The sequence below is a fragment of the Armigeres subalbatus genome, chromosome 2, assembly GCF_024139115.2.
Source record: "Armigeres subalbatus isolate Guangzhou_Male chromosome 2, GZ_Asu_2, whole genome shotgun sequence".
NCBI lineage: Eukaryota > Metazoa > Arthropoda > Insecta > Diptera > Culicidae > Armigeres > Armigeres subalbatus.
This window is the reverse complement of record NC_085140.1, coordinates 414,083,194-414,103,594: the sequence shown is the minus strand read 5'-3', so window position 1 is coordinate 414,103,594 and position 20,401 is coordinate 414,083,194. Positions and strand designations below refer to the sequence as shown.

General features: G+C 39.3%; 1 protein-coding gene across 2 annotated transcripts in view; it reads left to right on the top strand.

Annotated features, from left to right (window-relative positions):
• Positions 1–20,401, top strand: part of LOC134213383 (uncharacterized) — a 558,528-nt gene that overhangs the window by 117,998 nt on the left and 420,129 nt on the right. For both annotated transcript variants that reach the window (XM_062692395.1, XM_062692396.1), the window contains exons 2-3: positions 12,444–13,004; positions 15,516–15,941. The gene's annotated coding sequence lies outside the window, so the exon portion shown is untranslated. The remainder of the gene's footprint in view (positions 1–12,443; positions 13,005–15,515; positions 15,942–20,401) is intronic.

Genomic DNA, 20,401 nt, shown 5'->3' with positions numbered 1-20,401 from the left:
ATTTTATAACATACAAGATTTGTGTCTTCACAAAAGCTGAAGCAAGTCCTCTCCTAAAAAACTGTATCGAAGACGTCATGTTACTACAAACGTTCCTTAGATTTGTCACGTTTTATGCCGACTCCTTAAAAATGTTTTTTTTATGGGTATTTTTTTTAATTCCCATTTTTACATTTTATGCATGCTCTTAGTCATATTTGATAAAGGTGCAACTTGGCAACGGGCACATTGTAGCTGTCAATCTCATGCGCATAACAAAGTACAAGTAATTGACTTTAATTTAATACCTGAACTGTCGAGTTGTGAGTTGTGAGGTATGTTTAATCAAATACCATTTCCGACTGTTCTAAGTAGACATCAATCTTCCGTATTTTGCCATTACCCCTGTGAATCTTCAAGTAGGCCTTACCTTCAGGACAGTGTATTTTTGATATCATACGCATTGCAAGAAAAATTTGGAAGCCGAGAAAATTGAATCCGCCTCCAATGAATATTTTCCGGGCTAGTGATCAAAGGTGGCTAATGCTAAATTTACGATGTTTTGTTTATATTTATGTTGTCATTTCTACATTCAATTCAATCTAAAAATAAGGACATAACATGTCCAAGCGCTCAATGAGCTCTCTCCTGGCCACTGCGAGTTGTGGAGCTTGCCTAGGATCCGGTGAAGTTGGACAGAAGAAGGAAACAATTATGAAATGTTGCATGTATTAGCAGGTCCTTCCAGCCAGAGTGATCGTGTGTCGCTCGAAGCTTACTGACCCAAATCATGGTGTTGGGTGAGATTCTTAACAAATCGGTCGATTGCCTCCGGGTTTGGCCAGGTATAATTAGCCATCGTAGATGTCGATCATTACGAACAACATAAGAGTCTTGGGACATGAATCTGCTTGACGTTCTCTTGAATTTGATAAATATTTCATTGGTGAACGATCAATATCAAATGTTGAGGAGCACAACTATGGTAAAATTGATTTGATGGCTTATGATTCCAGTTTCATCATACATCAGTGCCGCACGGGATCAATCCTGTAAATTACATGATGGACTTCATGACAGTTGATTAAAATATAAATAATGTTCAGTTCAACGCACACTATGTACGATTTGTTCCATGCGGGGATTGCCCTCTGCGCGTTATTTCCGCGAAGCTATCCAAATTTTTCTTTTTCTCCGTAATGTAATAATAACATGATGCAAATATGCTTTCACTGGTATGCAGAGTATTTTGAACCTTTATTTTTTGCACAAAAGTTTTCGTCACAAAGAGTTGATGAAACAATGCACCATGCGTCTCCATATTCCTATATAACATTGACATGTCTAAAACTTGTTGGCATAAAAAGTAACTAATGTCCAAAAGTACTAAAATTACGAACTTGGCTAGTTTTTCAGGAGAAGTTTTGATTAAACTTTTGTGAAAACACAAACCTTGTACGATGTAAAGTATAAAAAATGTGTTTTTATCTCTGCCTTAGGAGGCATTAAGCTGAATACCTCCAAAAAACTTACTGATAAAATGTTTAAAAAACACCATTACACTAAATCGCATAACAAAAAATCTATTTAGAAAACACGCTGAAACCCAGTTCTCGCCACTGTGCAACTTTGAACCTATTCAAAGCGACCGTCTTCCAGTTGGTACCCACCGGTGGTCAATACAGGCGCTTAGATGCTTGCTTTTTTTTAATCTTTATTAAGGTGTTTTTTTAATCTGCAGACTAAGTTCAACACCGTTAGATGCTTGCTCACTTGAATGTTTGACCAGCAGTTTTTTTTTTTTCTAAATTAAGACTGACCAGAATGGTGTTGAGGGAGTACTCTGATTGTCTTAAAGTATTCGTGGACTTCAAACAAGGGGTTGTAGGGTTTAAGTAAAATGCCTTCAGCGTGTGTTAATATATTCACACATCAGCGTGTCAATCGGCGAGCAGCAAGCCACGACTTTTCCTCTTCCAGTCAGACATCCGTGGCGTGCACACGCATCCACGGAGAGCCGCTGGCGATCCTGCCAGTCTATTTTTTGGACCCTGTCGCCGATTTCATGAGGTGAGTTAAATTCAAGTGGTTAAGTAGTAACGAGTGATATACTTCAGTTTGCTAAATCACAAGACGCGTCTCGAGGACCGTTCGAAAATGGTTTGTGATTTGCAAAATCACAAAATGCGTCTCGAAGACCATCGGAAAATGATTTGTGGTTTGCTAATTCACAAGACGCGTTTCGAAGACCGTCGGAAAATGGTTTGTGGTGGCGCGTCTGAAAGACCCCTAGAAAAATGGTTAGTGGTTTGAAGAACATCAAAGCCTCGCTTGGAAGACCGTGAGAAATTGGTTTGTGGTTTGTAAAATTACAATGCGCGTCTGGAAGATCGGCGGAAATGGTTTGTGGTTTAGAAAACTATAAGGCGTGTCTGAAAGGTGGCCGAAAAATGTTTTGTAGTTTGTGAAACTACAAGTTGCTTATGGAAGACTAACGGAAATTGGTTTACGATCTAGAAATTTTCAAAGTCCAGCGAACATTGATTTTGATTGAAACATATTTAGATTTCATGAAGCCACTTGGCGACGTACAGGGACTATCAGTTGAGCTTTGATATAACTAAATCTGAGAGAAATGGAGTAATATTCAATGCTGTACTGTTCGGAGCTGTTCGGAAAGCCAAATATATTATCTAGAAATTTATCTTGCAATGTACTGACTTAGTAGCCATACCTGGATACCTTGGGATATCTTGATATCTTGGGAATTGAAAATTAATATGGTTGACGGATTTTACAAAGCAATTCGGAAGTTCGAATTAATTATGCGTAAGATTAGTAGGGCCCTCCTTAGCCGTGTGGTAAGACGCGTGGCTACAAAACAAGACCATGCTGAGGGTGGCTGGGTTCGATTCCCGATGCCGGTCTAGGAAATTTTCGGATTGGAAATTGTCTCGACTTCCCTGGGCATAAAAGTATCATCGTGTTGGCCTCATGATATACGAATGCAAAAATGGTAACCTGGCTTAGAAACCTCGCAGTTAATAACTGTGGAAGTGCTTAATGATCACTAAGCTGCGAGGCGGCTCTGTCCCAGTGTGGGGATATAATGCCAATAAGAAGAAGAAGAAGATTAGTATTGGCTAGCAGTACTACTTGGATTGCTTGGATTGGTTTGGATTGGATTTGGATTGGTTGGATTGGTTTGGATTGGATTTGGATTGGTTTGGATTGGTTTGGATTGGTTTGGATTGGTTTGGATTGGTTTGGATTGGTTTGGATTGGTTGGATTGGTTGGATTGGATTTGGATTGGTTTGGATTGGTTTGGATTGGTTTGGATTGGTTTGGATTGGTTTGGATTGGTTTGGATTGGTTTGGTTGGTTTGGATTGGTTTGGTTGGTTTGGATTGGTTTGGATTGGTTTGGATTGGTTTGGTTGGTTTGGATTGGTTGGATTGGTTTGGATTGGTTTGGATTGGTTTGGTTGGTTTGGATTGGTTTGGATTGGTTTGGATTGGTTTGGATTGGTTTGGTTGGTTTGGATTGGTTTGGTTTGGTTTGGATTGGTTTGGTTGGTTTGGATTGGTTTGGATTGGTTTGGATTGGTTTGGATTGGTTTGGTTGGTTTGGATTGGTTTGGATTGGTTTGGATTGGTTTGGATTGGTTTGGATTGGTTTGGATTGGTTTGGATTGGTTTGGATTGGTTTGGTTGGTTTGGATTGGTTTGGATTGGTTTGGATTGGTTTGGATTGGTTTGGATTGGTTTGGATTGGTTTGGATTGGTTTGGATTGGTTTGGATTGGTTTGGATTGGTTTGGATTGGTTTGGATTGGTTTGGATTGGTTTGGATTGGTTTGGTTGGTTTGGATTGGTTTGGATTGGTTTGGATTGGTTTGGTTGGTTTGGATTGGTTTGGATTGGTTTGGATTGGTTTGGATTGGTTTGGATTGGTTTGGTTGGTTTGGATTGGTTTGGATTGGTTTGGATTGGTTTGGATTGGTTTGGATTGGTTTGGATTGGTTTGGATTGGTTTGGATTGGTTTGGTTGGTTTGGATTGGTTTGGTTGGTTTGGATTGGTTTGGTTGGTTTGGATTGGTTTGGTTGGTTTGGATTGGTTTGGATTGGTTTGGATTGGTTTGGTTGGTTTGGATTGGTTTGGATTGGTTTGGATTGGTTTGGATTGGTTTGGATTGGTTTGGATTGGTTTGGATTGGTTTGGATTGGTTTGGATTGGTTTGGATTGGTTTGGATTGGTTTGGATTGGTTTGGATTGGTTTGGTTGGTTTGGATTGGTTTGGATTGGTTTGGATTGGTTTGGATTGGTTTGGATTGGTTTGGATTGGTTTGGATTGGTTTGGATTGGTTTGGATTGGTTTGGATTGGTTTGGATTGGTTTGGATTGGATTGGTTTGGATTGGTTTGGATTGGTTTGGATTGGTTTGGATTGGTTTGGATTGGTTTGGATTGGTTTGGATTGGTTTGGATTGGTTTGGATTGGTTTGGATTGGATTTGGATTGGATTTGGATAGGATTTGGATTGGATTTGGATTTGGATTGGATTTGGATTTGGATTGGATTAGACTCGGATTGGATTTGGATTGGATTTAAACTGGATTTGAATCAGATTTGGAATAAATTTGCGTTGGATTTGATTTAGATTGAATTTGGATTAACAAGGATTTTCTCATCTTTATTATGTTGTTCTTGAATCTTCGTAGTAATGAAGTTCAACACCGCTTAGTTTTGGATTGCATTTGGTTGAGATTTGGAAAGTTTTTTGGAAGAAATTGTCATTGTATTTGACAAACAAAAGAACGCCATTGCTTTAGTAAATTTGTTGTTCTCTAATCATTCAACGAAAGTGTGAATCACGTTTTATCTTTCAGTTTCGGAATCAACACTCTGAATCATTGTTCTGGTATTAAAACCACGATGTTGAGTCAAGTTTATTTTAGTGTGCAGTTTTCAATGGAGGTAACCGGTTGCTAAATTGCAACCAATATTCACCCTCGTCTAATAACCCAGGAGAAAACAAGCATTGCATTCTATGTTAGAAGATTTATGAGAGAAGAAGGGAAATGTAGGGTTTGAGTAAAATGCCTTAAAAAAAATGTGTTAATATATTCACACATCAGCGTGTCAATCGGCGAGCAGCAAGCCATGACTCTTCCTCTTCTAGTCAGACCTCTGTGGCGTGCACACGCATCCACGGAGAGTCGCTGTCATAACAAGAGTCTTTTGCTGGGAAGTAAGAAAAGAGTCCCAGAATGGGGACTTCTTTATAGTCACGTGGTTTGGTCTGCTCCAATTGCGAGATGACGAGCTCAGCAATTGTCTGGCACTGGCGGATATACTTCGTAAGGCTTTATCCACCAGGTTTGGTTCAGTGGAGATTACATCAACAGACCTCTGCCAGCCGTCAGAATGACGGTAAAATTCCACTCTTTATGAAAATTAATTGTTGTTAGATAAAAAAAAATAGAATCAATTACAGCAAAACATTCTTAAGCACATAGATTGAAACAATGATCCATTGGATAAAATTTCAATATAGTGAACTCTTCCTAACTCAATGTTCTGAAACTCGATAATTTCCCTTACTCGATAAAATTCAAAGTCCTTGAATCTAGCATACTGCGTTCCCTTCGTAAGCCGATATCTCCCTTACTCGATATTCTCTAAGTCAAAGTAATTTTCCAATGCATTTTCACTTCGCTAACTCGATGTTGTCAAATCAGAATTAGTTGCATGGACGATATAGTTAAGTTAGAAGTGAAAAGTGATAATCGAGAGATGAGAAATGAGAAGTGAGAAGTAAGACATAAAAGTAAAAAGTAAGAAATAAGAAGTTAGAAGTGAGAAGTGAGAAATTGAAAGTGTGAAATGAAAAGTGAGAACTAAGAAGTACGAAGTAAAAAGTGAGAAGTTAGTAGTTGGAAGCGAGAAATGAAAAATGAATAATATAAAGTGCGAAGTGAGTAGTAACAAGTTAAAAGTTAGAAGTGAAAAGTTAGAAGTTAGAAGTGTTGAGTGAGAAATGAGAAGTCAGAAGTGAGATATAGCAAGTTATAAGTCAGAAGTGAAAAGTGAAAAATGAAAAGTGAGAAATAAATATAGCGAAGTGAGAAGAGAGTAATGAGAAGTGTGAAGTAAGAAGTGAAAAGTGAGTAAAGAAAAGTGAGAAATGAAAAGAAAGAAGTGAGAAGTTAGAAGTGGGAAACTCGAAGTGCGAAGTGAATAGTGAGAAGTAAAAAGTTAGAAGTGAAAAGTGATAACTGAGATATGAGAAGTCAGAAGTGAGCTATAGGAAGTTATAAGTGAGATATGAGGGCCCTCCTTAGCCATGCGGTAAGATGCGCGGCTATAAAGCAAGACTGAGGGTGGCTGGGTTCGATTACCGGTGCCGGTCTAGACAATTTTCGGATTGGAAATTGTCTCGACTTCCCTGGGTATAAAAGTATTATCATGTTAGCCTTATGATATACGAATGCAGAAATGGTAACTTGGCTTAGAAACCTCGCAGTAAATAACTGTGGAAATGCACGAGTTTTTCACGCAGAATCGCATCGTTTCGCTCATTCGCCGGAATTCGATTTCGCTCCAAAAAGTTTCAAAACCCAATCGAAGCGTATTCTATGTTTACGTCTATGTTTTAAGTAAAGAAAGTTACTCCAATGAATTTAACGATGATGCAAATCGCGAGTCGAATCATGGACGACTCTCTGGGTCATGAGTCGGTTGGGGTTTGCCTCGCGCTTGATTTGAATCGTCGATAAGGTATGAGAATTTCCGTTTTTACCAACACTGGTGCAAAGTGCAAAGTAAGCAGTTATTATTTTATTATTTGTTAACACCGTCTTCGATACAACAATCGTACAGACTGAACTAAAATTTTATTTCTACTTATTCTATTTTTATAAACATTTTTGGAGATGTTAAAGTCAAATTCGTTACAAGTTACATTAAAAGCACGAATACAGGAATCTTGTGGGTTGTTCGGTTTGTTCGGTGATATGGAACAGCTAGTATGGAAGAATGCCTTAGTATTCAAGGGGAATATACAGCGGAGTTTGTTCAAGTAGTGCAGGGCAGTCAATATTTCCCTGTATTATATCATACACAAATAATCGCTGCATATTCACACGTCTGGCAGATAGGGACTCCAAGTTTATGAGTTGACATCGTTCAGAGTATGGAGGAAGGTTGTCTGGGTCACTCCAAGGCAGGATCCTTAACGCAAAGTGGACAAACTTCTTAGTACGGTGACCAAACCGGTGAAGCATACTCTAAGATGCTTCGCACCAACGAACAATACAACGTCAGAAATATATATTAAGCTCTTTTATTGGAATGTATTTAACCGTCTTACGTTACGTTATTCGTTATTCGTCTTAGACGGTTGAATACAACGTCTTCAGGGCATAAATATCGGTGAATTTGAAAGCGTGCCGTCGAATAAATTCAAGCACAGATAATGCTTTGGAAGCCGTGATCGCCATATGCTCGGTAAACCATAGTTTTGCATCAATGGTCACCCCAAGATCACTTAATGATGCTACATGTTCAAGTGGTTCAGTTTCAACGTAATACTGGAGAATAATCTGGCTGTTAGAACGAGAGAAAGACATAACCTTGCATTTCTTGCCATTTATGTGCATACCGTTATCGCTGCACGAAATTAACATGGGTTGACGTCGTTTTGCATGATCGCACAATCAGCCGGAGAACGTACGATGCGATAAAATTTGAGGTCATCGGCGAATGATAATTTTGACGAAAAAAGAAGCACACAGAGATTATTCACATAGATGTTGAAGATCCAAGTGGTCCAAGAACACTCCCTTGAGGTACCTCAGACGTAATGTCGAAGAATCGAGATCGTGTTGAGTTAATCACAACGTATGCACTACGACTAGATAAGTATGAAGCTATTCACTCCGTTATCCATCTCGGCAAGCCAATATGCTCCAATTTCATCAGGTTCGTCGTTGTTGATCGATTCTTCATGAACCCATGTTGAGAATCAGATATAATAGGCGATGCAACGGTGTATAGCACATTATGTATCAGCTTCTCAAACACTTTGCTTAGGCAGCACAGGATGGAAACACCAGGATAGTTAGACACTAGGTTTGAATTACCGGATTTGTGAATTGGAACAACGGAAGCTGTTTTGCATGCCAGCGGAAAGGTTTTTTCACGTAACGACCTATTGAACAGCATAGCAATGGGCTTTGCTAGTTCCATTGAGCAGTTTTTGAGGAATGATAGTGGTATATTGTCCGTCCCAGGTCCCTTAGTGGTGTCAAGCTCATTGATGGCTCTCAGTACCTCATCGGAAGAAAACTGAATAATAGGCAAGTCAATATGTGCGCGCAGATATGACTGAAGCAATTGTAACGAGGTGTGGGTGACACCTTGCTAAACACACTCTCGAAGAACGTAGCGAAAAGATTAGCAGCTTCTTCATTGGAACTAGCTCGAGTTTCGTTGTAGCTTACGTTGTACGAGAGACGACCAGATGATTTTCGCTTTTTTTACGAAATCACAAAAGCTTGAAGGATTTTCCTTCACATTAGCTTGGATACTAGACAGGTAATCCTCATTCGTTGATAGAAGAGTTGCTTTGTACGTTGATTCCATATCACGGAGAATATTACTGTCTCTTTCGGATTTCGAGAGGAAGAATCGGCAGCGAGCCTTCCTAAACCTGTTACGAAGACATCGTAACTCAGAGGTCCACCATGGTTGGTTGTATGTCGAATTAGTTTTTCGTCTCTTACGTGGTACGAGGTCGTTGCAAATTGCAAACAGTTTGTCGTAAAATTCTGAAAAGGCGTCATCAATTGATCCAAAGTCCTAAAGAGAATCCCATTCAACGCTGGCGAATGCTGTTCTCAGATCAGTGTAACCACACGTGTTGAAATCGTATCCTGCGCTGCCGTCATTGACATTTCGTACGAAAAAGCAAAAAGCATTTCGCATCAAAAAGCAAAACGAATGGCTTGTGGTGTGTATCAATGGGTGGCAATGATGAGGGTGGTTCGACTGAATCTAGGTACTCTGGTAAACTTACAAACGCAAGATCAAGCAGCCTTCCATTCATGTTCAACACATTGTTAGTTTGACGTAGGCCGTTGGCAAACAAGGTCTCGATGAGAGATTGCTCGTTGTCAGAGGCGATGTTGTACGGAATGTAACCATTCACCTCGTCATCAAACTTCCACCGCAAATTCGGGAGGTTGAAATCGCCCAAGGATAAAAGGAAACATCTCACAGTTAGAAGTGAGTAGTGGGAAGAGTGAAATTAGAAAAGAAAATTCGTTGTGCGAAGTGACTATTGCGAAGTGGAAAGTGAGAACTTAAGAGTAAGATGTGAAAAGTGGTGAGTGAGAAATAAGAAATCAGTGGTGAGATATAAGAAGTTATAAAAGAGAATTAAAACGCGAAAAATGAGAAGTGAGAAATAATTAGAGAGAAGTAAGAAGTGAAAAGTTAAAATTGAAAAGTGAGAAATTTGGAACGTGAAATGAAAAGTGAGAAGTTAGAAGTGCAAGGTAAGAAGTGAGAAGTTAGTAGTGGGAAATGAGAAAAGAGAAGTGAGAAGGTAGGAATGAGAAGTTCGAAGTGAGAAGTGAAAAGTGATATGTGTGAAGTGAATAGTGAGAAGATAGAAGTTTGGAGTGAAAAGAGAGTAGTGGGAAGAAGAAGGTGGGAGGGAAAAGGGAGATGTACGAAGAGAAAAGTAAAAAGTAAGTAGTGATAATTGAAAAATAAATTGTGAGAATAGCGTTATGATAAGGGAGTTCCTCCTTTAATTTTACTTCTTACTTTTTCTATCTTTTTCTACCTTCTATCTTTCTGCCTTATATCTCTCCACTTTTTTCTCACTACTCAACATCTCACTACTCAACATCTCGCTACTCACTTCCCAATTACCATCTCTCATTTATCACTCCATGCTTCTGTTTACGTCACAACTCACTTCCTTCTTCACACTTCGCAACTATCACTTCTCACTTTTCACCACTGACTTCTCACTTTTCGCCACTGACTTCTCACTTCTCATCTCTTACTTTCTACTACTCATATGTTACTGCACATACACATCTCACTACTCAATACTCACTTTCGTTTTTCAGTACTCACTTCTCACTACTCTGTACTTATTCCGAACTGCTCATTTCTCACTTCTCAGTTCTCGCTGTTCAAAATTCACTTCGAACATCTCGCTTCTCACTTGACCTAATAAGGAAACATGTTTCAACTACTCGGCTAAACGGTATTCAGCCAAATATAAATGAGTTCCCTATCTCGATACCTCCCTAACGCGATGATCCCTTCAATATGGAGTAAGGGAGAGTTCACTGTATGATTGGTTAGTACATTTGTATAGCATTATGGATCAAGGGAACATTTTTTTATGGATCATATGTATCTTATGTTTGCGTTTTACTTATGATGTATTGATTACCGAGCTTATTATCGAGAACATGAATTTGCAGTTCTCATTGTCAAATCTGCTATATAATCATCTATTTGAGAAGCTTCTTAAGCCATTTTCCACAACTCCGAGGAAGAAAACAGAAAAAAAGAGTTCAATAAAATAAAATCGTATATTTCGATTTCTTCAATGTAGATTTAGGTAGGCAAACATTAATTCCCGGGCTACTTATTGTCCGTAAACTGCCTCCAACGCACTGGGTCGTATGAATAAAATGTAGCAAAACTCAGGGCTTGTAGTATATACTCAAAAATAAAGTCCACAGAGAAAACTACATGTTAGATATGAATAAAAACATGTTCGAACTTATGGCATATGCTTTATTCGGACTTAGCCTTTACTACAGTTTACTACCATTTTTTACACGGAGAAACGTCAAAACATTTCCCTAAATTGGAATTCTATTTTCAAGAACAAAGCCGATTCGCTTCGATTCTGTTGAATAATCTGCATTTGAAACATGAGTAGCAAAGTCTTGAGCAGACTACAAGAAATCAGTAGTAAACTCTTGTTTTATTCATACCGAATCAGTTGTTTGTAGTATGTTCGAAATGTGTAGTGTAGTAAAGTCTCTTTTAGTCATACGAACATGTTCCACAAGTGACGTTTACTACTGAAAATGTAGTAAAGTTGAACTTACTACTTTTTATTCATACGACCCACTATTGCCACTACTGTTAACAGTCCTAAACAGTATTACGTAATCCACTTATGCATATACATAGTTTAGGTTCAAACACACAATTTAACAAATAAACTTTCGTTTGGATATGTTTTAGTGTAGATCTAGAGAAGTATTTGAAGAATTACTATACGGAACAAATGTACACCTTCGAAATCCTTGCCATTATTGCATTGCTAGACACGAATAGCAAACTCAAAATTTAATAAAATGAAATCGTAAAATAAAAATAACCAGAAAATCGATGACCGATTTATAAAGGTTTGTGTCGTGGGTAATTACCGTGGTGCATCGAAACCCGTACATTTAGGCACTTCAGTATATGAAAAAGTCTCTATAAAATACAAATCGAATGCAAATAGAACGTTCGTCATTGATCTAACTGCACAAGGATCTATATTTTTTTATGTGCTCCACTGCATTGCATTGAAAGTAATAAAAAACATGATAAAATTACGAACAAAATCAACACCTCTTGAATCGAAATCCGTCCATCGTGGACGGATTTCAAATCAAACGATCTTAATCCGTACAGCTATTTTCAAACAAAATATTTAAATTAAAGCAGATCAATTGGTTAGACTAACACTGTAAATAGCGCAATACGCATCTTGTGAAGCGATCCTTTTGTTATTTATGCTGCTGATTTTACTCTATTAATTGCGATTTGCAATTTAAACAGCCACTTTCGGTACAATTGCGTCCAACGCGCAAACAAAATGGCACCTGAAACTTTGCGTTCGCGGAGTGGCGATTTGTTTTTCAATCATGTTATTTTAATTTCAGAGCCTACTTTCCATTTCAATGGCCAGAAAGTTTAATGTCAAGTATAAGATCAGGATGAGATAAATTAGTCATAAATTAATTCCCACAATCCCTCTTTAATTTATTGATATCTAACGAAGTGGACGGATTTCGGTGCTGTACGGATTTCGTTCTCTCACGGTACGCGAAAGGCGGTACCATTGCCAGGTGGACTCATTTGAATTTAGTAATCGACATTGCATCAGTTATAAAAGAAATTCATTCTATTAACTAAATCGAAACAATCTTAAACCGAATCTCAATACCTAGGTATCTATGCAATAAAAGTGTAATCATTTCAATCGTGTTGGAAATTGCTATACCGAATTCGCACAAACTCTACTTCCCAACATAAATATTGCAGAATTGCAACTTTCCTATATTTCTCCCTCCCCTTGAAATTATAGCAAATAAATATTTTCATAACATGTTTTTCTTACCTAACCACTTTTTTCCTTTTCCCATCCACAGGAGCTGCCAGTGGAACGCACTGAACGGCCACATCCCGGGACATAATCATCATCATCATCTAGCCGAACGTAACAGTTTCTCCGCAAAATCCGCAACGTACACACATCCCCAGACCAGAGCACCAGAAATCTTTTCCATCAACAGAAAGTTTCCTTATTAATTTTCTGGTTCGAAACTCACATGCCGGGACTCGGCTCGCAACAACAACGTGATTGGTCCTGGCTCACCAACTTCCCGGTTTGCGAAACGAGCTAAACACACATTGATTTGAGTTTGTTTGTACGCCAGCATCAACAACAGCAGAAACGTTCCCAGCAGCCAGCAGCGTTAGTCAAGTCCTCCATGGTAGTGGCCTCCAAGTGAAATTTGAAAATTAAATGTGATTTACGGGTGGGTGTGATCGAAGAAGACTCCGAATCGAAGAAGTTTCGTGTCGCGTATGAGCCCCGGCGGTGACAGGGTGATCAAGAACACGAAAGCCTCGGTGGCGTGAAGCGTGTATGTGTCAGTCAGTGCATGGTGATTAAAATTAGATTGGCGGCGCCGCCGTGGCTAAACCAGGTTTGTTGGCGTTGATCCTGTTTGAAAACCATCTATGGTAGCGTAACAACTTGCCACGAGGACCGATCATAAGCCACGTACAGAACTTGAAATAGGATATTAGTTAAAACCGGAATGCTCAAATCCTGTGCCTGATGGATGTCCGTGAAGCCTAACGTATTAAAAACCACTGGTAAAACATCATCTACATTGCTGTGAAGGTGATACTTGTCAAAATTTATTTGTTAGATTTTTTAACTGTTCTGTATAGGAACCTACCAAAACCTGTATAAGTACTGAGTAAGTAAATATTAGATTTTTTTATTCCTTTCTTTTAATTATTAGGCACTCTGTGTTACATAACCGCTACTGTGCCGAGATCTACTGTGGTATTCCGCTGAACAGAATCCACCAAGAATCTATTTTTAGATTTTCATTACCTACTCATTATTGTTGTCCTTGCCAGTCCATCTCATCGTGAGTCCATTGTGTCCGTTTGTCCAGGCCGCGCATCCAATGATCGTTGCATTGTTCGGTTGCCATTTATCCGGGTAACGTTGGAGGAATGCCTCCGAGAAGAACAAGTTGTCAGTCGTCATCAGGCAGCCGTGACGGTTAGGCGCGTTCCCCAAAACGCCACCGTATGGGCTGCGGATCCAGCGACTGACGAGGGTTTGGTGGAGGGGCTGGGAATCGAACCCATGACCATTCGCTTGTAAGGCGAACGTGTAGCCAACTACGCTACGGGACCCCCCTGTTAGAATTTTCTACAAACATTATATGATAACTTATAATTTTACAAGCTTTTCTTAGAAACATTATTTAAGCTCTTTTAGTGGAATGTCATCAACTGACTCGTGAAGTACGAGACACTGAAAACTGCCTCATAGTTGAGGTCGAAATACGTATCTGAAAAGATAACAAAACGTAGTGGAATTAAATGGAAAGTACTAAGCTTTTCTTACAATATTTGTTGGTGAGCTTACATTTTTTGTATAAGAATCTAACAATTTCGCATACGCCAAGTTTTTATACAGGGTCAGGTAGGTTCTTATACAGAATCGATAGAAAATCTAACAGACACTGGTTGGGTGAACCTGGGGTGGCATTGTGCATCTCGAATCGAATCACTCGATTCGTACGTTTTTGCATTCGTTTCGAAAAAATTGCGGCATTATGTATTTCGTTCGACTTCATTCAGTCGCAGTACAAGATTTCGAATGATGCTGTACTAGCTCAATCGAGTATGTTCTGTCAAACGAAATGTAAACAGAGAGAATAAGAGATAGCTGTCTCCGTGTTTAGTATGCCGCCCGCTGGAGAGACAACCTCCAGCGCATGGCGAATGTGAGTGAACAGAGAGAATAAGAGTAATTTCATCTGCGTGTAGCATGTTGCCTGTTGGAAAGGCATTCAGGGCATGAATTGGCAGTTAATTTATAAACAAGCAAATTGTGCTCAATGACTTAAAAATGGAATATTATTTATTAAGCAGTTGCAACCGATTAAAACATTATGCCGATACGACATGTTCTGTAAATTGAGATATTGTTACGACACAAATTAAAAGTTTTATGTTTATTCGAGTTTATGCCACAGATCCAATTTTGAGCTAAATAATTTAAAGCTAAAGAAGGATTCGACAATAAATTACTTTGATGCTTCCATGTGTTTTAGTTAAATGCACTTGGGTTATCTCTTCCGCGTTTTTGCCTTTCTCGTATTTTTTTTATTTAACTCAACTATTTTTACGTACACACGAATATACACGTTTTTACGCAGATTTTCCCCATCGATTTTTTACGCGGTTTATCGAAATCGGCATGAAATACATGAAAATTGCAATAAAAAGATTTTAGTTGAAGTTGTTTTTACGCGGACCTCGGGATAATTAAATATTGCATATTGTCTGGAAACTATAAAAGTAGGTATACTGATGACATTCTTTCCTTCAAGATACAATAATGAAACATTTATTCTATCCCGTAGAGAAATAATAACAAGTATAATAAAAAACTTTCAGCGAGAAATGACTCTCGAACAACATTCGAAAGCAATAAAGGTGACGAGTGTTTTTCATTCGACTTGAGTCGTTTTCCAGTGTGCTATCGAGCTTCCATAATGCCAAAAGATCTCGTTATTCTTGTACCTCCTCGAGCATACTCGAACGATGAGTCGTTTTCGATATCGAATCGAAAGCCGTAATGCCAAACATGTTCGACTCGATAGAATTACGTTCGAATCGAGATGCGCAATGCCACCCCTGTATTTAAATTTGTTCGAATTACTTCAATCAATTAAACCAAAAAGATATGCTAGTTTTCCTTTTGAAAACGGGATTGGACGTTTGAAATTTAATCCTACGTGGTTTATGAACGGCCTATTGAGCGGCAAGCAGATGACAACAGAACCGGAAGTCGTACAAAAACGAATCTCCATTTGTTTGATTAAGTTTTGGTGTTCCATCCGCTTCGTACAGCACGAACGGAATGCCAAGGTGCATCGTCTTTAAGTGTCGTTTGCGTTTCCCAGCAGGTGGAGAGTCAATCAGGGCGAATGAAAATCGGATGATCAACTGCTCTGGCTCTGGTTGGCATAGGTGAATTAAGCCAAAGGAAGGTAGCAATAAAAGTGGAACGTTTGTTGTGGAATGGAAGACGACAGAGATAACACGAGCTAAGGTTTCTCCGGTGAGCCGTTGTCGTCTCGTCGTCGTCGTTGGTTTGGGGCTTGCGGACGAGAGTGAATGATTGCGAGTGAGTGAAAAGTGCAGAATTAAATTGGAGGTGAAATTTATTGGATTATTTGGCCAGATTGGATGACGGGAGGGACGCAGTGAACAGAGAAAACGACGAATTGGACCAATTTGGAGCAGATTGAAGATTTATTTAAAAATTTAATATCGAGTTACGAAATGTTCTCAACTACAACGGTGAAGTTTATGCAGTAGGATATAAGGTGAGTAAAACAACTTATTTAGGATGCAAATAATAACACCTATTATCGGAACACTGAAAATATTTATTGAATATCATAATGGGAATAAACAATGCGTTAAAAGTATCAAGATTATGCTAGTGAATGTCCCATGAAAAGTAGCATTATTTTTTAGTACATTCAAAGTTAATTGCCTATATGCCGGGTATTAAGCCACCCGGAGTGGAAATTAATTACTATGTCTGAAACTTGATTATGCATATGTACAACATGTGATAGATTTAGTTCGGAAAAGGTATTGGATGGTAACCGCCCCTTCGGCTGGGATGATTTCGCATAACAGGTGCTTTCCCTACTAAGCTACGAAGGACCTCCGTCGTCCACCGCAGCTTAGCGGGTACTGATGAAACCAAATTCCCAGCACAAGGTACCAGCCGATCTCTCCCAGAGATCGGCTGGTACCTTCCGAACTAAATTTCATCACATGTTGTACATATGCATAATCAAGTTTCAGACATAGTAATTAATTTTTAGTTTGGTTTAAACTGATTGTACAGTGTACATGCCAATGGCTGCACTCCGTGTCCGTGATTTTTCAGAACTGGTGTAAATCGCATTACGATCCAAGTGAGTAGAGGATAGGATTTACCACCTACATATTCTCGAAGTATGTAGAATACTAAAGTTGAGTTCTCTCATGTACAAAAATCCACTGTTTTGATAATACTAATCATTTATCTAGTAAACATAAGGCCATTGAGTTGATCTCACCAAAGAATTGCTTGGTCAGCTATTCATCTTATTAAGGTGCTTGTGTCGAATAATTACTGTCATAGTTAGCCCTCAGATACGGCGCAATTAATCCGTACCAGTACAAGTTAGAGTCTAGATTCCTGAACTTTTCGGGATTGCGACCATCTTTATGGTAAGCCAAATGGCCCGCGGCCATGCTTAAATCAAGAACAAACATATATTCTTAAATAATTTTATTTCAATATCTTTTATCATTCTAATATTACATTCTTCAGCAGTAATTTATAAAGTGCAAATTTTGTTCTCGCATTTGTGATACCAGATACCAGCCTATCTCAAGTTGTCCCCGACGTTAATCTGTCTCTGTTTCTGGTCCTTATCCAGAAATGTGTTGAAAATCCACTCTTGTATACTGCCTATGATCGCATATTTGTAACAATCGATAAAAGTAGGCATGGGAGAAATGGAACGATGAAGATTGTGGTATGCATAAGTAATCTGAATGTTTTTGTTAAAATTCCTAAAAAAATGCACTAACACTTTATCCAGATGGAATCTTTGGTAGACACATTTCCATTACTTGGTATTTGAATGCAAACTAATTTCAAAAATGTTTATACACAGCACATGACGTACCGCCAATGAAGTTTTCTAGTGTTACGGTTATGCGGTCACTTTGCTCAATGTTACAACACAACTTGGTAGTTTTTTAGAGTTTTCAAGCAATTTGGAGCAGTCCTCAAAAGTTCCTTTGCAATTCGTTGCATTGATGCAAAATCTAAGGAGCAGGAGAAGAATGCTTCCTATTTGTCAAGTGATCATTGCTTTGATGCACTTGCATCATTTTGGAAATTACTTCATCATTGATTTGAATCCTTTCATTGGATACTAGGCAAAGGCAAACACGTGGTGCGTATTATTAGTAACCAGTTTGCTTTCCACTTCGTTGTTACGTCGCGAAGGCGATTGTTGTTAGCAATTGGATATTGTGTCATATTTTGCTTCTGTAATAGGAAATTACATTTGAAACAAGAGAGAATATTTGCCCGACTTGTTTTATTGTTACAAATATGCAATCATGGGCACACCAAAAGTGGCTCAAAATGTTTTTACCGAACAATTCACTAGATGATGAACAATTTCGCATGTCTAAATATTCATTCTGATTTACATCTGCGAACTAGAGGAGTATCTTTTGGAGTCAGCTCAAACGGTTGCTGCAGTGAGTCAAGATGAGCGTTGAGTTCCAATTTGGAATCTGCATTTAATTTAGTTGATTCTTCCTCAATCAAACTGCACAGTATAATAAACATTGTAATATTTCCGATAGTTACTTTGCATCGCCAGTGCTAACCATTGTATAGCGAGTGCAGCAGGCTAAAAACGCGCGTTTTATATTTGCGTGCAAACGGTTAATTTTACAAGGATTATGTGTTCGAAAGAAAATTTTACCAAAAAATATCTATCTTTAGAAACATTAGGGTGACCAAAAAAAATCACTCATTAGGGTGATCCAAAAACATTTTTTTATAGTCTCTACAAAAGTGATAGAACATAAAAATACAATAAATTTTTTAGAATATACCAACTTACTGTCTTTTAACTGTAGCGGTTTAGAAGTGAATGAATTTCCAGTTATACAAAAAGGCTATATGGACGTGAGTGGGCCTGATGGGTTGACACAAGTTTGAAGCATAGCATTGTTGAGCTGGTAGATCAATTAATCTAGACTCCGGAACAGTTTGAAGAATTTAGAACACCTGGTTTAGGAATGATTGGATTGCAAGTTATACACAAAGGCTCTATGAACATATGTAAGCATGATCAATTGACGTCGGTGTGGATCTGTCTGATGGATCAATTGATCGGAACTCCAAAACAATATGGAGAACCTGGAATTTCAGTTGTTTGTATTACGTAATATATCTTCTCTGGAATAGTTCTTAACAAATTTATGAAAATAAAAACGATTTAAAATTAATTAAGAAATAGCTGAAGTTCTGACTCACGGCATTCCAGGAAAATCCAAAGACCCAGGCATCCCTAGAAATGCCAGTATTATACAACTACATGAGAAGGGAAAGGTCAATAAAATAATATTGAAAATTGCTGAGATCTAGCAATTTAAATTTTGAGTTTTCGTCTTATTTGATCTCGCTATTCCTAGTGTTGCCTTTTAGCTGGCAGCTCTTAGGTTACTAAACACCCGCGTCGGCGAATCAGAATTCTGGTTCAGGCAGCGCGTCAAGACGCGTAGTACATTGTAGATTAGTCCCTTACTAGGGCCTTACTCCAGAGAATTCTTGGATAGCACAGAACATAAAGGGTTGAAGTAAAAAGGTTGCGATGTGCAAAATATTCTGGAAATAGAATAATAGAATAATCCGATTTTGATGAAACTGGAACCATCGAACGCGGACACTTTTCTAGTATTCTGTCCCCATTTTTTTCTCCTGCTAGTCATTTTATGTGACATTTTATTTATTACCAGACTAAGGCTGGAGTAGCCTGTGCAATACATAAAAGTCTTCTCCGTTCAGCTCGGTCCATGGCTGCACCTCGCCAACCACGCAGTCTGCGGAGGGTCCGCAAATCGTCCTCCACCTAATCGATCCACCTTGTCCGCATGCATCACCATTTTCACCGGATTACTGTCCGACATTCTGGCTACGTGCCCGGCCCACCGCAGTCTTCCGATTTTCGCGATGTGAACGATGGATGGTTCTCCCAACAGCTGATGCAACTCGTGGTTCATTCGCCTCCTCCACGTACCGTCCGCCATCTGCACCCCTCCATAGATGGTACGCAACACTTTCCTTTCAAAAACTCCCAGTGCGCGTTGGTCCTCCACGAGCATCGTCCAGGTCTCTTGCCCGTAGAGAACTACCGGTCTTATAAGCGTTTTGTAGATAGTCAGTTTGGTACGGCGGCGAACTCTATTCGATCGGAGCGTCCTACGGAGTCCAAAGTACGTACGATTTCCAGCCACTATGCGCCTCCGAATTTCTCTGCTGGTATCGTTATCGGCGGTCACCAGTGAACCCAAGTACACGAATTCTTCAACCACCTCGATTTCGTCACCACCGATAGAAACTCGTGGTGGGTGGCTTACATTGACCTCTCTTGAGCCTCTTCCTATCATGTACTTCGTCTTCGACGTGTTGATGACTAGTCCAATCCGTTTTCAGTCTGATGTAGGCTTCCTCCATCCTCTCAAAGTTACGTGCCATGATATCAATGTCGTCGGCGAAACCAAATAACTGGACGGACTTCGTGAAAATCGTACCACTCGTGTCAATCCCTGCCCTTCGTATTAGTCCCTCCAAAGCGATGTTGAATAGCAGACACGAAAGACCATCACCTTGCCGTAACCCTCTACGGGTTTCGAAGGGACTCGAGAATGCCCCTGAAACTCGAATTACGCACATCACCCGATCCATCGTCGCCTTGATCAACCGTATCAGTTTATCCGGAAATCCGTTTTCGTGCATTAGCTGCCATAGCTGGTCCCGATCGATTGTATCATATGCGGCTTTGAAGTCGATAAATAGATGATGTGTGGGCACGTTGTATTCGCGGCATTTCTGCAATACCTGACGTATGGCGAACACCTGGTCTGTGGTAGAGCGTTCACCCATAAATCCCGCCTGGTACTGCCCCACAAACTCTCTTGCAATTGGTGTTAGTCGGCGGCATAAAATTTGGGAGAGTACCTTGTAGGCGGCGTT